At 34.0% G+C, this 13,544-nt stretch overlaps 1 long non-coding RNA gene across 1 annotated transcript; it reads right to left on the bottom strand.

Moving 5' to 3' along the window:
* Positions 1–9,838: 9,838 nt before the first annotated feature.
* LOC110359702 (uncharacterized) lies at positions 9,839–12,950 on the bottom strand. Its single transcript, XR_002415059.2, has 3 exons — positions 12,702–12,950; positions 11,085–11,158; positions 9,839–10,120 (listed from the first exon to the last, which is right to left on the bottom strand). It is a non-coding gene; the product is annotated as an uncharacterized LOC110359702 (long non-coding RNA).
* Positions 12,951–13,544: the final 594 nt, after the last annotated feature.

Raw genomic sequence — 13,544 nt, 5'->3', positions numbered from 1 at the left:
TATTGTATTAAAAGGCACAGGAAATTGGAAATCCAGCCACATTAGCCAAGCATCTCAGGGAAAAAAATCCTAAACTTTTAGGTTTAAAGTAGGATGAACGACAGTTAAGGGTTCTCCACTTCGTTAGTTAAATCACTTCATAAATTAAATTTAAATTTTATGCTTTGTGAAAAAATCCTCTCCAAGGTTTTTGTCAGACATCATTGTTTTCTCCTGCAAGGTTTTACTGAAGAAAAATTAAGGAAAGGATAAGGAGAAGACTGTCAGGTTATTTTATAACAGTGGACTTATTAACTGACTCAAACTGATACCATCATCTTCTTTGGCAGCACTCCTAAGAGTCACAGGGAATCATGCATTGTGTTAAATCTTCAAATATTAGCAGAAATAAAAGCAAAGGTAGAAAAAAAATAATCATACCAACAATTTTCGATTACTATAAAAAATTATGTAGTCAACCCTCATCTAAAATGACTTGACATTTTGCTTGAAGTGTTAAAAATCATGATTCTTCAACAATTAACATAAATGTTCCACTGAAAGACTTGACTGTACTGTAGATAGTGAAGCAAATGACAGGGAAGTGAAAATTTTGATTTTAATTTCTCCACAGCTTCAAAGATAGTTATAAGTTATAATAACTTCAAGTGATTTGACCTTTGCAGCAATTTGTTAAATTTGAGAAGCAGAGATCTGAAGGATTTTTTTCCAGGGAAAATATCAGCAGGGTTTTTTTTTTAAACCTTGTGATGAATGGTAACAATTCTACCATTTTGTTTGGAATCATGTTAGATTGCATAAGTGGTGTAGATGGACAGGCAGTTTCCTGCACCTTGTGTCGAGCACCACCCTCCACAGAGCAGCAGATAACTACCTTCTTCCCCTCATGGTCACTTGCTCCCTAGGGAAGACGTTTTCCTGTGTACAGCCACAAAGCAGACAGAAATAAAGCGTTCATTGGGACATAAAGAATTGGAATTTGTTGCAACTCAGAAGTCAGTAAGACTAAGAATAAACCTGTGAGAAGGAACTTGCACAAAAGGAGGACACAGCTTGGAGAGATTTATTTACAAAGTCTTTTATTCCTGGTCTGTCACCTTGAGCTCTCTTTTCATAGGTGTTTTAAAAGTGAGCTTTTTGGAACTATTACTCATGCTTGATTCTGTTCTAATAAAACCAGGCTTTTATGGATAAGAGCTCTTCTGTCTTCAGCATTTGCCAGTTAAACAAAGGGAGAGGGGAGGAAAAGGGAGTTAAGCTATTCCAACTTGCTTTTTTGAAATATCATCACAGATTTTAACAGTATCTAGAATGCGTGTTTTATCTGGGTTTCCTTGTCTCCAAGGGCATTTGTTTGCTCTGGTTTTTAATTACAGAAGGGAAAAATATATTCTTCTGTATTAAGACAAATTTTATCTGTTTCTGCCAGAGCTACCCTGACACGTATTAACAGCCAGACTCTAAAAAGCCAGAAGATAAGGAAATATTTTATAGAAAAATAACCTTGTGTCTTTTCAATCTTAGGCTAAATATAAATTGATTAGCTTTTAGACATTTACATGTAAAAGAAAATAAGATTTTTTTATTTATTATGTTCAAGAAAAATGTACTATAAGGCCAAACTCAGAATGGTCTGGCTTAAGAATTAATATATTTTAGTTATATAAATGTTTAATTGACTCACTTTCTGTATGTATCAGACTGTAGACAAAACAGAAAATTTTCCTGATTGACATAGGCCTATAGAGAAGAATTATGAAAGTGAAGTTAACATTAACCACTCTTATGCTAAGTATGAAATTTACTAGTATGTTAATTTTTCAGAGAAGTTTGTGTGGGGAAGTAAAAAGGACAGTCAGGATTTATAGCAGTACTGCTAGACTGGCTGAATTACCTCTGAAGGCAGTACATTAGAAAGCGTAAACAAAAGATTACTACAGCAGAGCTATTTCTTCTTTGTTGAAAGCCCATGAGAATTAAGTTTTCTTAAGGAAAGAGATAAAATTAGTCATTAAACTCCCAATTAACCATTCTATTATTTTAAGTCAATATTAATGGCTGAGTAAAGGCAGAATTGGATGACTGATCTCTGAAGTTTTTATAGAGTCAATGAAAGCACAAAACTCATTTAAGTTTTATGAGATTAGAACTGGTTTGGCTCATTAAAGGTAGCTGAGGATACTGGCAGGACTGTTTTAAACCATCTCTGGTAACATCTACGGTGGCTTCATGTAGTCATGCCAAAGGGCCAAGGATGATCCTTGCTCAGGTCCATTAAATTCACACGGTCATTTGGAGAGGTCTCAGCTGCAAATGTATCCATGTTACAGCTACCTGCAAGCTGTCTGCTTATGGCACCAATACTGACTGGCTTTCTAAAAGTAATATTGTCAAAAACAATGCTGTGTAACCAATGTTAAATAAACTTGTTTGAGTGAAAGCAAACCCAGAAGAAATACTGCATCTGGGAAAGATAATGGGCAGGGGCAGATTTGTTTTTACACATATTCTTTCAGCCTAAACAATACAGCTGAATTTTACTTACTTAAAATTATCGTGGTTCTATAGTACATGCTGATAAAAATTGCCTTGACCAAACTAATTCTCTTTTCTTAAAGCAAGTACAGGCTTTGAACATCCTTGGATCACATCTGACCAAGAAAAATAGTAGATGTTCTATGGTCCCCAACTTTTGCACTTTCAAAGACACTTTTGCTACCGTGTTTGCCTGAAGAATAGGTAAGCGTAGAATCAGTGCTATGCAATCAGGAATCCTTGATGGTAATATATCACAACTTTTTTGTAAAACAGTTTTAATAATTTCTATTTCTGCAAGTCTAACTCAGAATTCAGCCAGGAATAGCAATACATTGTAATGAGTCAATATTTACCTATTTTATCAAACAAGAGAATGATTTAGAATATGAAGGTCCATGAAAATGGGATTAGATGTGTATTAGCCTAAGTCTTAGGTTTTGAGGACAGGTGGAAAAGAAACCACAGTCCTTACTTGCACTAAGTATTTAAAATCTGATAAAGGACCTCAAGGACTCTCTTTCAAAAAAATTTTAGAGAAGATACTGCTTTTGTATAGTGAACTGCATTTTATGATGGTGTGCTTCAATTGTATAATGGATTTGTATTTTAATGGACAATTATATCCACAGGTACTAGCCCTTGAAAATTTTACCTTATTCAAAGGAGAGTTGAACATGCACTCCATGACTTTATAAGAAGTTGCGTTATGGACAGTAAATTCCTGTAGCTAACTGGGGAAAAACTCTTATAAACATATGGCCCTATAGCATCTTCATTTTTAGAGGTTTTGGAAACACGTGTTGTCAAAAAAAAAAAAAAAAAAAAAAGGAAATAAAACCAAATAAATACAATTAACATCTATAAATATTTCTTATCTAGTTAGGCAGGGATCTGTTTTGATCTTGACAATCATTGCACATAAAATTAAGTAAGACTTAGAGACGTATAGCTTTATGAATACAAAGAGGTTAACAAGTTCTGCTCTTCATAGTAGATCTAGAGAGTATGGATTGGAAATCAAACTAAAGTGTAATTCATTTTATTGCCAAGAATGCTTTCAGTTAATACATTTTATCCGTAACTGCGTGAAACGTACGTTTGCTTTATCAAAGAATTTCGAATGCACTAATCTTAACTTCACCTTGGGCTAAATTTTTATCTTTTTAATTACTTAACAAAGAAGAAATATTCATGCATACTCAAATATATTATGGTAATTTGGGCTTTTAAAAAATACAGTAGATCATAAGTTTTCACACATGCTGAGCTATTTCATCTATCAAGAATTCAAATATGCTATTTTTAAAGCTACACTTTTCAACTGCAGGTAAAATTTCTCCTGTAGTAATTTTATCTCTCTAGACAATATTCTGCTCATTCCACATATAGATGTGTCAAGTAAGCAACGACAAATAGTATTACAAAAGAAGCTCAGTCCAACTTAATGTATTTATCCATATCTGTAGGCTTCATCCTATGCTATGCATATAGTTACATACAATAGTACTTCAGAGAACACAAAGTTTTTAAGTTACCTACTCAGAAAGACTGTAATCTTCATCTCATTCCCTTCTGCATAAGCATTAGAATGTAAACTTTATTCCATAATCACAGTAGCCCTGTACACCAAAAGGATGGTGCTCAGTTAATAGTGGCGTTACTGATTTTTCTCTTTCTTTGGTTTCCAAGCCTCAGATCTTATTAGCCTTTGTGTTGCTAAATCATGCTCAGAAAAAACAAAAACAAAACAAAACAAACAAACAAAAACAACAGCAACAACAAAAAACAAACAAAACCAAAACAAAACAAAAACCAAACAGCAACAAAACTCAATTGAGTGCTTCTGTGAGATGATGTAACATGATGATGTCCTTTCTGCAGATGGATCCAAAGGCACAGGTCTTTCAAGACCCTCTAAAAAAGAAAGAATTTAAGTATTGTTCTCTTTCATGTATTTAAGGATCTAAGCATGAGACATTAGGCCAGAACTCATTTGAAGGATCTGTATTTTGGAGCACTGAGTAGTGTATAAAAAGCTAGGCATTGATTTTATTTGCACAGCTGTAAGCACACAAAATTTCCACAAGCCAAACTATGCCAGCAGGTTGTGGACTGCTGAAAACAGGTGGTATGGACTGCAGAAAACAGGTGGCAGAATACAGGTTTTTCTAGTATAAAGATACAGAGTCCTGTCCTTTGTGGTATCATTCAAATAATGTTTTCCTTGTCACTCTATCAGAGGCCAGATCTTTTGTCCTTTCAAAGTTGTTTCCTCTCAGGTTGTGAAAGTTTCTGAGTATAATGAGGGGCAGCAAATGCAGGAAAGGGTCTATTCAACCAGAACCATCTGAATAGGGTATGTTTAACTTCGGTTGGAATCTTGTAATTGCTCTTGTCAAGCTCTAATCAGCACATACAACATGACATTTCTCTCCATCTTAGAGATCATATTTTTAGCAGTAAGTCCATAAGATGAGTCTTGCTTTTTTCAAATCCTTTGTCCAAAGTGTAAATTCCCTACAGCTTGCCAGAGCCTGCAGAATTGTAATACTTTCCTCGGATTATCCAGTTTACAGAAAAAAAACCCCAGAACCAGTTTTGGTTAAGCTTTCACCAGAAACATTTAATGCAAGGCCACCATCTCACATAAGATGTTGGAGGCAAAATGTTTTTGTAAACAACTAATGCTACAGGCCCTAAGTGCACACAAGAACACCAACTCTGCCCAGCATCATCCTAGCTAGAAGGGAAACAAACCCCACAGATTCAGATCCTGAAGTGCTAACTTCAAAAATATTTATTCAAATATTTGTCAATAATCTGATTCAGAATCAAGAAGTTTAGAAAAGTGTTGTGAATTTGTCAGTTGGAAGAAAGTGAGAAAGAAATGTTATTGCTTTATGCAGAATAATTCCCTTCAATATGATAGAATGCAAAGGTCACTGTGACAGAAAGCTTTATAGCACAGTATTAGGCACAAAACGTACCACAATGCATATAAACTCCTGCCCTTCTTCACACTACTCCTGATTCAATCCTTTGGTCTTAACTTTACATTGTTGATTATGTATAGACACTTAAAAAATTAAATAACATTAACACTACAGCTTGCACTGTAGTCAGTAAAGGAAGTTTTTACCCAGAAATTTCAGACCTGCACTGCAACAGAAAAAAACAATCAGTTACTTCTCATTTAAACAAATGAGTATTAGATAAACAAAGGAGAGGACATTCTCATATTGGTAAGTTATGTCAGGTACGTCAAAATTATTCCCATAGAGCTAGTCAAAAGTTTTGGGCACACAGAATCCTCAGAAGCTCTAAGTACAAGCATAGGTGAGAGGAAAGCAAAATCAAGTCTTAAAAACTACTGGTACTTGTTACGCAGCGGGTTGTTTATTTAAAATCATGTTTGTGAGAGACTCATGGCTCCAAACCAAATTTATCAGTGTGAAGACTGGCACTACTGCTCACAGGTTAGTGTAATGAGACAACCTTAGCCGAGGTTCTCAGATTTGGGGAATATCAGTATATTCTAAAATATGTGTGTATATTACTTATACACATATACACTGTAACATAATATATATTGTAAACATTTTATATATATAGTATAGAAAATATATATACTACATACAATATATAGCTTATAAAAATTATTATATATATACAAGCATTACATGTATAATTCTGAGGGATATGCATATAAAATATTTTATAAAAAGTATATATGCTATATATACATCTATGTAAAAAATTTTGCAGAAGACAGGTGATCAGGCTCTAAAAATGTTAGTTTCTTTCACTGTAAATGTAATAAACTCTTTAAAGAGATTACTCTCAAATATTGATAAAGCCGTCTGTAGTAATGTGTGTTGGTGTTGTCATTTGACAGAAACAAATACAGATTCCACTCTTTCTTTCAAAAGACTTTTTGTTTAATAGTGGGATATGAAGGTGAACAAAAGATAAAGAGCTTTCATAGCTCTGAGCACTAATTCAAGCAACAACTACAACTAGTAGAAAGTAACTCTCTTATTTTAACTTCCAGCATAAAAGTCTATCTGTATCCAAGTTTCAACTGATTTTACTTATTCCACTTGCAATGTTTGATTTTAGATCTGTTACATTATGTACAGCAAATATGGTCACTCGGCTTTAACTTGATACGTGGCACAAACCATATTCAGCAATTAAACTTCCAGTTTACAATCAATTTTATTTTTATTATTCCAAAACAGCCTGACCTTATATTGCATACTAATAAATTTACACCAATTTAAGTTCTCAAGGTCTTCTAGTCTGAATGGACAGGGATTGTCAACTTCTGCATCTAAGGTTGCCATGAACTTGAACTAAGAAGCAGCAGTTGGCCCTACTGAAATATTTTGTTTCAAAGTTCCTTTCTTCACTCCCAACTTCATGCAATTCTTTCTCCTTCCTCATTTCAATGTGGAGATATGAAAAGAAGATGCACATTTTGGCTGTCTTATTTGTCCTTGATTTAATTCTTCAGGCAGAACATTTTTTTGTTTTCATATCTACCACTAAAACAATTTTATAGGTCTGTGGTTCTGTTAATCTTTCCAGAATGTCTGTCTAGTACCAGTCTGTCCCTCCAATTTTTTTAAGTATGAGAGAATAACAATTTTTTAAAGACAATAAAAAGAAACGAACCACACCAAAGCACTACTTCCTTTTATGAATGCTTGTTAAATGAAATCTCCTATGTAGAAAGTTGAGGCCACAAATAAAACTCTTCAGGTTTTAAAAGAGCTAAAAGGGAACAATGTTTTCAGCCCATTTTCCAGCTACATCTTATACAACAATTTCAAACTGTGGAAAAAAGTATAAAACCATCTAATTAGATTAGCAGCTCTTTACTGTAGCAAATTATCAATATTACCTTGAATCACCTTATTTGAATGACAAGAAGTTCTGTCCTCAGGCAATACAAGTTTCCTTTGTATTAAAAAAAAAAATAAAAATCCCTTCCTAGCATGCTCTGTTTCAGTTGTTTATAGAACTGATCACACTGGAAATACAAAATCTTGACTTTTTCTTTTTCTTAGAAAAAAAAACCAAACCCAAACAAAAAAAAAAAAACCCTCCTTATGTGGGTTTTTCCTTATAAACGTTAAAAGGCACAAGGTTTAAAATAAAGAAAACTATGACACACCAGAAAGTACACTCTGATAATATATGTTCTAGCAGCAATATCTAGGTTATCTGTGTGCTATACATAAATAAATAGGAAAAATGTCTTTTATAGCTAAACCCCTAACGCAGAAAAAACAATATCAGTAGATTAAATTGTTCCCACATACCATATTAATGAGATTCACCTGTTTAAGCAAATCCAGCTGATGAACACCTGCTTGTTTTGAAAAAAAACACAACTCTAATGATCAGCAGAGCTAGTTTTAATTTCTTAGAATTATGTTAAGGTAGTGATGTTTTAAGTCTTAAGTATAGCTGGGAGCTTTCCAAAATGTGGTTGCATGCAAACTATTCAATACACTTTATATCAAAATGTGAGGGGGGGGAACCCCCTTTTTATTTTTATCTTCTTCAGTAGAATCTTTACTGCATTTCATGTCTCTGAAGAGCTTGAAAATATGTTGCTTAATGCATTTATCATGCTGTCAAACTCATCTAGTTCACTTTTTTCCCCTGCCATAAATTAGGCATCACAAAGATAGTCCTCAGTTTCTAAACCATATACTTTCCTTTGTTTTTAGCAGCCTTAGAAAAAATTGGCTAGAAAGTTGCCTGGGGAAAAGCTAAGGTTAACTTTCACGAGAAGGCATGCTAGATAGGTGAGGGGTATGGAAAGACTAAGGGTACCTGCTGCAAAATGCAGTATTCCTTTTGCTCCTCAGCTAGTGCATTGTCCCAGCAAACTCAGGTGAAAGTATTTCGTAGTATCAAGTGAGTGGATGGGTAAGCAGGGAAGGGACTGGTGGATTAGTGGTGAATCCTTTTATCTGCTCAGTAGAGCAATGATACTACTTCCAGTAACAGGAAATATACTAATTGTAAACACATACTACATTATAATGCATATATGCCTGTGCAAACATGCATAGAGTTTAAGCATCCCATTTTGGCACATTTTTATAGCACTCTGTGATCATCTCAATGTGAGTTGGGGTGTGAACAGGTAGGATGTTCATTTTGGCCTCTAGAAACAAGGTTGAGGTTTATTTTTTTTTCTTTTTTTCACATATTATTCTGTGGATGCACCTGTACAATCATGTGTGAACTAGAGAATGTTACTTTGTTTGGGAGGTAGTCCAAATTTACAATATTAAAAACTCTGAGTCACTGAAAACATTTGCTTAAAGGATGCCTAAGGGGATTGAACTTATCTTTACCTTATAGTTGCAGCTGTCTCCCATAGTTAACTTTAATGGAAATTTAATTTAACTAATTTTCATGTAGTGATACGTTCCTTATGATGTATGTGGCCTCCTATCTATTTTTTTTTCCTGAAGAGGGGTCAGAGAGCATGATGTGGAACCACTGCCATATAGTGATCCCTGGTTTTGGTCTACACTCAGAATCTTTATTAACATACCTTTAAATTTCTGGCATTAATAAAAGTAAATAATTAGTAATATTAGTAATAAAAGCAGCTACTGTATATCCATTATGCTCTTCCCTACATTTTCTACTCTATGCACGTCATAGTATTACAGTATTATCAGATCCGTGGCAATTATAATCAACATATACTGAAGGATAAGAAGGAGTTTCTATGTGCTCCTCACTCATTTTGCCTTATCCTATTATAATATTTCTTGTCTAATACTTAGTAATCTCTTTGTGTTCATACAGCAATAAACAAAAGCCAGGTCTCATAGCCATCTCTGTAAGATGAATAATTAATTAACAATATTCGAATCATCCACTTCCTTATGCAGGTGGTCTATTTTATACTCTGTATTCATTGATAATATTTTGGGGGATAATTTTTTAAAAACTCCAACCTATCCCCAGTCTTGGTTAGCTAAGAAAAAACATATTTCAGCAAGCATGTACCCGATATACACAAATATTTCATTTTTTTTCTGTCTACAGAGCATTTGGTTATTGACCCACACAAATAGTATCTAGACAAATTATATATATATATATTTATATATATATATATATATATATCTGAAGGGAGGTTTAGAGTGTTAAAACTGTTTTAAAAGAAGATATGGAGAAGAGAAAGCTACTGTTTTTGTTGCAGAGACCAACACTTGATTATGGCAAAAGGAGGTCAGAAAACAGTGCAAAGCAAAATTCCTAGACTCTGACAATATCAAAAAGCTTTATTTTGGAGACAGTCATATCCTGTTCTTGTGGCAAAACTGGCTTTAAAAAATTCCATCATGAAAACATTTTAGGATTTCTTGTCCTACTATTTTGCATTTTTTCTCTTGGACTCTTCAAAATGATCATAAATCAGCTTTCCATGAGAGGTGGTTTTCATCAGATGACTATAGTTTTCTTTTTTCCATTAGTAAAAGCTGCAATTCTTCATTAATGATGATTTTTTTTTTTTAGTAGATCTTGTGTTTATTGCAAAATACTGTAAAGATAGAATAGAAAAATAAGTCCGTACTTAGATCATTTGCATTACCATTTCCAGTTAAAGAAAACACATTACTAAATAGATAAGAAATACTGCATACTTCTATATTTAATATAAACGGAGCACTATTTGAATTCAAATGTTTGTGTTTATTTTTTTTTCCTTTGTGATCCTAAGAAAGGGGAGTTCTGCTTTTCAGATAGTACTGCCACAAAAAGTTTAAAACGATCTTTTTCTGTAAAGTTGGCCTGCTCAATGGTATCTCAGGACTCCATTACAAAATTCTCTGAAGTATCTGACATGGGCAAGTAAATTCACTCTTCAGATCTCCCTCTTGAAGATAAACAACTGCTCTGCTTGGGGAACGTAGCAGCATGCCTCCAAAGCTAATGCTTACAAGCCATTTTTATATCTATTTCTGTTCAGCTGCAACACACATTTCTTTCCTGGCATCATTCCTTGCTCATTTGTGTCCTCAGGTGGAAACAGTCAATTTTAGAGCCCAGAGCTTTCTGAATGCCATGCAGTCATGACTAATTTATTCTTGTAGATAAGGATGCTTCACTACAAAGTAAAAATCATGACTGAAAATCTACAGGCACTTGGAAACATTCCTCAATTTTTATGAAAAAAGTTCCCCAATTTTGATGAAGGTTTCTAACACAGTTTAATCAAAACATAAATTAAAAAAGAATCTGTTAAGTAAGCTTATTGCAATAACTTAATAACATTTGGTCATTACATATTTACAATATATATATATATGCTAAGCAATCTGAAAGTGTGAATATATACATCTACCCACACATACACAAGATATAAATATACACAGATACATCTAATATATATTAAAGGTAAATTTTTTATATACAAACTATGCAGAAATCACTTTTTTGTAACTTTGGAGTTGGGATAGTTTAAAATGTAAAGACTGAGAAGAAAATAGATCAAAAAAGCTTACCTACACTTATAAGAAGGTGAATGAGTTTTTTTGTGAATGACTGCTTCAATCTTCAATCATAATAACTTGTTTTCCTGCGGAAGTTTAAACTTTTATATAAATGTGTGTATATATGTATATATATGTCTACATAGAGAATAGTTGCTTTTATTTACTGAACTTGGCTTCAGTTATGAAGTTATGATATACGTTATGATATTCTCATACCTTAGATATGATATTACACATATTTTTGAATATATGACTACTGTTATTCACATAGAGTATAGAATATTCAACACTCTGTGTAGGAAGCATACTCCAAGTATGTAGAAGAATATGGAAGAAGATTATTTGCACACTGCTTTTTCTTGAGAAATTGGTTCTCAAAAACTCAGCATCATTGCAACTTTTCTGTTCCTGGCAGGGAAGAAGATTTCACAGTGCATTGTTTGACCATCTCATTTCACATTTAGTACACGTTTAAATATTGAGTCCATGTTTGAATATTGAATCTATGTTTTTTTTCTCAGCACAGAAAGCACAGTAAAACAGAGTGTAGAAGGGGAAAGGAAGGAAAGTGGAAAAGAAATTAAAGGAAAGAATATGTCCTGTTAAGATGTAAAGGAGCAGTCACTAGTATCACTAACAAATTTTTAAATGGAGAAAATAAAGTATAATAAAATCACTTATATCTGAACTAATATATTATAAACATGATACTTTTGATCAGCACAGCACATTCACAAGAGAAGTTATGATCTTCATATTGGCAAAGACAAATTAAGGTTTGCATACAAGCAAGGTCATCTCCAATATTTGCTACTGTTCAGGACTTGAATGCAGACAAGACATATTTTCTGTTTGTTTCAGAATTGCTTCTAATTTTTTATTGCTAAATTTCTTCCATAGCAACATAATGTTCCGAGGCATCTGTTCATACAACTTCCCAGTAACATTATGCGACTAAATACACTCATATTTCTTTAAATAAAAACAGGATTGTTTTATTACTGTGTAAATTTAAGAAAAATATTAGCAACATGTAGTTTGATATATCTATATCATTAAACATATTTGTTTGTTTGCTTTTCAATTTCATTTACTTCTTTTTTTTCAGATAATGAAACTGTGAAATATGTAACATCTGATTGTGAGTGGTCAGACAGGATATATGCTTCAATTTTTTCTGCTGGTTAGGTAAATACTTTAAAGCTTTTGGTTCAACATAAAAAAATAACTTTTCTATACAAAAATACTATGCATGCTCTGGACTTTGCACAGATGTATCTATGACATGCTCTTAGTGCTTTTCAGGGTTCAAATATTGTGTTTTTCCCAGCAATAGCATTAACCTGTGGAGAGAATTTCTGTTGGTAGGAAATGTGAGCACAATGGAAAATATGTAAATAAAGAAAATAAATGGTAGGTTATGGCAGCTCTTGCATGTTGATTTACTTGTAAGGATTGGTGGGGCCTCAGATCCTCCCTTAGGTCACAGAAACAATGCAGTGAACTCATTTCACAAGGTAAGGATGAGCCCTCAGTTCTCCTCTGCTCTGGGTGGAGAAAGAGTGGGATGAAAAATTCAGACTCCTAATTCAGCACACAGGCTCCCCTTATGCGTGTGTATATTACCTGCATAAAGGCAAAGCAGAATTATGGTCTTCATTCTAGTCAGCATCTGCAAAGGTAACACCACTCTCAGAATGCACAGCCTACATGGGGGAGTGAGAACAGCACGTAAAATACAAGGTGTCCCACTGAAAAATACAGGGGCATGAATTCTCTCCTCTGCAGAGACAAACTGCTTTCCTTTCAGGGCTGATTGCCTCCTACTTCTTCCTTCTGGGCAGCAGGATACTACACTGCAACCCGCTTGCATGGGTCTCTTCTTAGTTCTAAGTTCTATGTATAATTACAGAATAATCAGTCTGGCTTTGACAGAATAAACAGAAATGCAATGTTAAAGAGCTTGCCGGCACACATTCACTCCCTAATCAAAATCAATAAGAGACTGGAATAGCTGCTCCCTGCGTGTTCCCTGAACTGTGAGACTTGTCTATATGATTGGGCTTGCTCATTTTGGTTGTCATATCACATTAATACAATCCAAGATGGTTTGGAACTTACAGCTAATACAGACGAGCGAGCCAGGACACTGATAACTTTCAGGAAGAAGGAGTTCAAGTTATGACTTCAAGGGCTACATGGTGACTGGTGTGAACTGTGCAAATAAAAGAAATAAAAAGGTAGGACCCAGATACAGGTTAAAGAGGAAAGGTATGCATGATTGTTTGACTGGAAGTATGTAACAGGATTTGAGAACCTACATCTCCTATCAGGAAATGCCTGGGGAAAAAAGGGAGAGAACTAGTCACTAGTTCTACATTAAATATAAACTTGCTGAGTCCCTAGTCCATCCTTCTGATGCTGTGCAGATGTTATATGAAGAGGATCAGTGTCATGCATGTGTGCAGC

This window comes from Columba livia, chromosome 2 (assembly GCF_036013475.1).
Source record: "Columba livia isolate bColLiv1 breed racing homer chromosome 2, bColLiv1.pat.W.v2, whole genome shotgun sequence".
Lineage (NCBI taxonomy): Eukaryota > Metazoa > Chordata > Aves > Columbiformes > Columbidae > Columba > Columba livia.
Note: the sequence above shows the minus strand (reverse complement) of the source record. Positions and strands in the feature narration are given on the sequence as shown.